Source organism: Canis lupus, chromosome 9 (assembly GCF_048164855.1).
Source record: "Canis lupus baileyi chromosome 9, mCanLup2.hap1, whole genome shotgun sequence".
Lineage (NCBI taxonomy): Eukaryota > Metazoa > Chordata > Mammalia > Carnivora > Canidae > Canis > Canis lupus.
In genome coordinates this window covers 49064470-49071498 of record NC_132846.1, presented here as the reverse complement: position 1 = coordinate 49071498, position 7029 = coordinate 49064470, and positions in this window count along the sequence as shown.

Below are 7029 nucleotides of genomic sequence, written 5' to 3'. Positions count from 1 at the left end.
GACCCTGGGATCATGACCTGAGCTAAGGCAGATGCTTAGCCGACTGAGCCACCCAGGTGCTGATGGGCAGGGTTTTTTTGTTTGTTTGTTTTATTTTTTGTTTTTTTTTATTTACTGTTGGGCAGTTTTATGTGCAAAGTTTATACAGTCAATATGGTGTAGGGTTGATGAGTGGGACTTTGGAGCCCAGCTGCTTTGATTGGAATCTGAGCTCCACCCTTACAAGGGATGGGTAGGTTAGTATCTTGGTTTTCACATCTGTACAATAGGGATGACAATAGTAGCCCCCTCCTGGGATTGCTGTTAGAATGAAATAAGATGATTCATTTAAAACAGTTAGAACAGGGATCCCTGGGTGGCGCAGCGGTTTGGCGCCTGCCTTTGGCCCAGGGCGCGATCCTGGAGACCCGGGATCGAATCCCACATCAGGCTCCCGGTGCATGGAGCCTGCTTCTCCCTCTGCCTGTGTCTCTCTCTCTCTCTCTCTCTCTCTGTGACTATCATAAATAAATTAAAAAAAAAAAAACAGTTAGAACAGTTCTTGGCATGTAGTAGTTATTCAATAAATATTAGCTATTAGTATTGCCTTAAGGTAGATTACCAGTAGTGGATTTACTCTGGCCCTTGATATATAGTGCCAAATTGCTTAAAAAAAAAAAAAAAAAAAAAAAAAAAGAATGAATCTGTACTGACAAATCTACCATGATTTATTATTTTTATTTTTTTATTTTTATTTTTTAAATTTTTAAAAAAATTTTTTATTTATTTATGATAGTCACAGAGAGAGAAAGGGAGAGAGGCAGAGACATAGGCAGAGGGAGAGGCAGGCTCCATGAACCAGGAGCCCGATGTGGGATTCGATCCCGGGTCTCCAGGATCGCGCCCTGGGCCAAAGGCAGGCGCCAAACCACTGCGCCACCCAGGGATCCCTCTACCATGATTTAAATTAAACTCTGGCCTGACCTATGCCAAGGCTCATGCTCTTTCTACTACCCCTTCTATAATACCTCTTCAGGCATGTGCTAGGAATCCCTGCAGTAATTATTCTCTTAATGCAAAAGAAATGGGTTATCATTAAGACTATAGAAAGCATCTAGCACAATGTCTGGCACCTATTAAGTTATTTGAGAATAAATACAAATTGTATTGTAGAGTGAATGCTTCTTTTGTATATTTAATAGATGATCATTGAGATAATGCATACAAAACTCCTAGCCCAGTTCCTGGCACATGGTAGTGCTCAGCCTATTATCTGTGTACCCATCCATCCATCTGTCCAGCTGTCTTTCTGTCATCTACTGGATTTCTCTCCTGCTAGCTCTCCAGTGCCCAAGCTGGCACAATATGCCTTCACCACCTTCATTATTGACAGTCTCATTGACACAGCAGAGCCCTGCCATTTTGTTGGAGTCAGGACCCAAAGTTTATGCTGGAACAACAAGCCTAAGAGCTGAAGAGGGAGGACTGAATATCAAGATGTGAATGACAAATGGGACATGGACTGCAGTGGAACAAAATGTGTGCTTACTGTGAGGCAGGGCCTTATGTGGGTGCCCCCAAGTACTACTGGGACCACGGGGGGACCAGGGATCAAGAAGCTGATAACTGCAAGTAACCTGGCCTCTGAGGACTTATTTCTTGTCCCTTTCACACACACACACACATACACACACGCACACACACGCGCACACACACACATACCTTCCAAGGTAGGAGAAGAGAAGGGCTCTTGGGAGAGGTGTTCTGTAAGAGAAAAACAGCAGACTGAGTATTTCACCTCCCCCTGGAATTTGTCTTTTTCTTCTCTGCTGGCATGCCCTGTTAGCCCTCAAAGCTGCATTACCACTTGTCCTTCCTCCTCAACCCACTCACTCTTAGGTCCCCTTAGCCCAGCTGAGTTAGTCCAGGACCTTCAAAGGGAACATCAGAAAGATTAAGGAAGAACAGAAGGGAAATAAACAAAGAAAGCATATGAAAATCCTCAGCCTTACAGCTTGGCAAGTATAGGTTCCTGACCCAGCAGAGAATTTGGGGCCTCATGCCATTCCAGTTCCATCTGAGAAGAAATGGATATCTGGAAAGGCCCTTTCTACACTTCGAGGTTGTTTCCTTTGGTTTCTTTTTCTGCTCCCTCATGAAGTAACCCAATTCCTTGGACAATGATGGAGATGAGCAGGGTTGCTGGGGAAGAGAGTGGAGAAGACTCAGCTTTGGCATCAGAGAGAACTGGCTTCAAATCTGTATTTGCTGGACGTATGCATCTGGCACATTAACTTAACCTTCATGAGCCTTGAGTAAAAACAATCTAATTTAATTGTTCTGAAGATTAAAAGGTAGCTATTTGACACAGAGTAGGCACCCAGAATGGGTCTCTCCTGCTTATCCTGAGTTGAAGAATATAAAAAGTACTCCAGCTTCTCTAGGAACATTTTCTTAGCATCAATAGCCCTTTTGCCTTCCAGTTCCCTGCCTCTCTAGACCCTGATCTGGAGAAGAGTGAAGGATCATTTCTCTCATCCATACATTGGACACGGAGACATAGGCAGGAGGGAGCCATGAAGTGTCTTGCTACACATAGAGGCAGAAAATTCTTTCCTTTCCTAGGCCAGAAAGTTGTCCTTTGTGGGTAGGGGCAACTAGGTGGTTCAGTGGTTGAGCATCTGCCTTCAGCTCAGGTCATGATCCCAGAGTCCTGGGATTGAGACCCGCATTGGGATCCCCACGAGGAGCCTGCTCTCCCTCTGCCTATGTCTCTGCCCCTCTCTGTATCTCCCATGAGTAAATAAATAAAATCTTAAAAAAAAAAAAAGGAAGGAAGGAAGGAAAGAGAAAGAAAGAAAGAAAGAAAGAAAGAAAGAAAGAAAGAAAGAAGAAAGAAAGAAAGAAAGAAAGAAAGAAAGAAAGAAGAAAGAAAGAAAGAAAGAAGAAGAAGAAGAAAAAGAAAAGAAAGAAAGAAGAAAGAAAGGAAAGAAAGGAAAGAAAGAAAGAAAGAAAGAAAGAAAGAAAGAAAGAAAAGAAAGAAAGAAAGAAAGAAAGAAAGAAAGAAAGAAAGAAAGAAAGAAAGAAAGAAAGAAAGAAAAAGAAAGTTATCCTTGTAGTCAGGGTGCCTGCCTCATTCAGTTGAAGGAGCATGTGACTCTTGATCTTGGGATCATGATTCTGAGCCCCACATTGGATGTAGAGATTACTTAAATACATAAATAACCTTGAAAAAGAAAAGACAGTTACCTAGGGCAAGCACACACCAACCTACACACACACACACACACACACACACACACACACACACCACTCTTGCTCCCAGATGGGAGCTGTCCTTGCTCTCAGACCATATTACTCTTTGGAGGGCTCCAGGGCAGGGCCTTGGAAGAGTCTGGGATCCAGTCTGCACTGTCTCAGTGTGGGGTGAAGGCAAAGAAGGTCTCCCCATACAGACCTCCCCTGGCTAGCTGTAGCTTCGAGGGCAGGAAAAAGGCAACATCATGTATCATTTTCATTTCTTTTTACTTCAGCTCAGTGCCTGATCTCTGACTTTTTCTTCCAAGTTGGCAGTTACTTAACTTCTCTGGGACTCATTTTCCTCACTGTCGCCTAGGAATGACACACGTTTATGAGAGTCAAATGAGATAATGGCTGAGCAGATGCTTCAAAAACTGTAAAGGAAGGGCAGATATAAAGCATTTTTATTCCTCCATTCGTTTTCATTTTCACTATTGCGTCAGAGGAAAGACCTGGATGGTCTGATAAACCTCCTCCATCCCGCCCCACACCCCCACCCCCACACGCCCCTCCCCGCCCCCTTACACATATACAGTCATACATCCTGCTCGGGCACAGTGGGAAAGTGCCAACAGTGCAGGTTCCTCTGCCAGTGAGCAAATGTTCACATGCCCCTCAGGCAGCCTGTGGATGCCAGAGTGGATGCTGTTGGAGCTCTAAGCTGTGCGGTCTGTGGTTGCTGCATTCCTCCACCTTATGCTCTGGCTTTGCCTCTCAAAGCTGCAGTAACACCCATTCTCCTTCTCAGGCTTGAATGAGCCTGTGCTCAGTAGGAGAGCAAGAAGTTGAGCAGGACTGGTGCTGAGAACTCTATCTTCTTTCCCTGCAGTGAATTGGTATGCTGCTAAAGCAATGGTCTCATCCTAAGCTTTGCCAATCTCCTATGTACAGAAATGGGTAGTTGTGGAACTTCTAAAGCTCCCCCACCAAAGAAGTTTAAGAGAGAGACTACAGGGGCCCCTGGGTGGCTCAGCAGTTTGGCGCCGCCTTCAGCCCAGGTCATGATCCCAGGGTCCTGGGATCGAGTCCCACGTCGGGATCCCTGCGTGGAGCCTGCTTCTCCCTCTGCCTGTGTCTCTGCCTCTCTCTGTGTGTCTCTCTCATAAATAAATAAATAAAATCTAAAAAAAAAAAAAAGAAAAGAAAAAGAGAGAGACTACAGACCTCATTGTTGGAGGGGTGGTGGTCTGCCTCTAACCAAAGGGCCTGACAGAAGCAGTGAGGATCTCCAGGGTTCTCTCTTGAGTGCAGAGTCAAGAATTCATTCCCACTACCTGCTTATATGCAGACTCCTTCTTGGAGTCATGTTCATTCCTGGAGCCACGTCCTTGGAGACAGGATTTGGCTGATGGGGAGCCCAAAGGCCCACTTGTCCCTGCACTCAGGAATGAGCCTGTCTCATTCCTGCCCCATTACCCAGGGTTTTGTGGGTCCCAGCTATGTGACCATGAGTTTGACTCAGAGGTACTGAGCCCACTATGCTGGGAGTGAGACCTGCCTTCCCCTTTATGGGGAGAGTCTCTTCCACTGTGTGGCCTATTGATGTAGTGCGTGAAGGAGATCTCACACTTGGTGCTGATGGACATCCCCTAGGGAATGCTGTGAGCAAATCAACTCTTTATATAAAGAACTAAGAGTTTGATCATAAAAGAGTTTATGGAGAGAAATCCCCAGGTAGAAAGAAATTAGCAACAGAGTTGATGCCAACATAAACAAGAGTCCACTGTGTTGGATTCTGCTTGGGGAATGTCAGGAAAGTAGGAGCAGAACAGGACATGAAGGCATTTCATCCCAAACTTTCACCCAATGCCTACTCCTTCCCTTCTCTATGAACCTTGCTTTAGTTCCAGCTAAGACACCTGCTGCCTCCTCCGAGAAGACTTCCAGGGTTGTTCTGTCCCACTGAGCTCTCCTGGCTTAAGCCTGAGGCATTCTCTTTCCCACTAAGACAATCAAGATAAGATGGAAGGCTTGTTTTTGTTTTGGCTTGGTTTGGTTTTGGCTTGAGAAAGTTCCTCGGAACTAAAGAGAGAATAAAATTGAGAGTGTAAAAGCCTAGAAACTGAGGAGTCTATGGTTCATAGCAGCATTACTCAGGGTGAGCAGAATTTGCTCCCCTCCCAATGCCATTGTAGATAGTAGCATCAGATACCCAGAAGCAGAAGGCCCCAATATTACTCTCAATGCCTTGCCCCCTCCCCACAATCAATCTCTCTTTACTGTTCTCCCCCAGAAATCTCAAACCCATCCCCTGTTCTCCATCCCACTGACTCTGCCTTGTTCAAGTTCTCATCATCTCTTTCCTGGACTCTGCTGCAGCTTCCTTGCCAGTCCTCCAGCGTGATCTCTTCTCTCCAGCCTTCCTAACCAGAATCTCCTCCTCTCCTGGCCTTCCTGGTGAATGTCTCATTGTCTAATAAAACTCAACTCAAATGTCACCTCCTCCGGGAAGCCTGCTGCGACTTCCCCAGGCAAAGTTAATCGTTTCCTTCTCCATGTACCTTTCATTCATCCTATGATAGCATTTATTTCACTACGGTGGCATTGCTGGTTAACATGTTTATCTACCTCACCACCCTTTTTGTCATCTCCATCAAGGACCCAGACTATGGCTTAGACTTTGTATTCTTAGGGTTTAGCAAGGGAGCAGACCTTCATTACATAGCAGGACATGCCTGATAGGGAAAAAAAGGGAGGGAGAATAGAAGGGAGTGGGACGTAGAATGGAAAGTTTGCATAGTTGTAGATTCTTCTGTTCCTGAACCACCCCCGATATCTTGTGAGGATAATCTCCCTAAAAGAAGCACTCATGGCTGCATTAGCCCGTGTTCTCTGTCACAAATTCACGTGGTGCTGATTGCCCCTACAGTGTCTTCAAAGCTGCTGAGGAAGCTCAGAATCCTGAGGGAGCAAAAGGCCATGGAGATTAGGCTGTGCCAATTCACAACAAAAACCAGATCACAGCCTAGGTCTTTTGGTGCCCAGGCCAGGGTCCTTGACATGACACCAATGGCCGCTCTGCAAGTTTTCCCTCCAGGCAACAGCATATAATTATCAACATTAGTATTTGGAATTTATATGCAGCTTTTGCTTCACTGGCTTTTTTTATTATCCTTTTGATTAGTAATTCGGTATGCAGCCCAGGCATGGAGCAAAGCCAGGGTAGGGAGAGAAGGAGCAGAGGGAAGCCAAGGCCAAGTAGGGGGACATGAGACCCTGTGAGGGGAAGGCCAGGAGGGAACAAAGGTGCAAGAGGGTGCATAGACCCAAGGGACAGTGTCTTGTGTGAGGGGGGAGGAGGGAATATTTGTAGATGCTTTAAGGGCCCAAAAGCTTACGTGGTCCAAGAGCCTTCCCAGCGTCAAGGCCTCCACTCTGTGATGCAGCAAAAGCAAGAAGAGCAAGTATACCTTTAGTATCCAACAGGTTCAAAACCAATATCAGCCCAGCCCTGAGACCCAGCACAAGGCTCAGGGAGTTCTCTGACCAGAGGAAAGGAAGAGAACCCAAGCCCATGCTGGTGGCTCCTGGCTCCTATGGTGCATGCTGGGAACTAAAAGGAACTGGTCCAGAGGAGTGAGGGGTTCACTGTGCTATGACATCCTTGGATGAGGGGGGAGATGACTCCCACTGCCAGAGCCTGGACCCCAGTGCCTCCTTCCACCCCCTAGCCTAGCTACAGTCCACCCTGGGGTTTACTTTGCCTCTATGTGCTTTCAGAAAATGAGAATACTCTCCCCTCCCAACCTC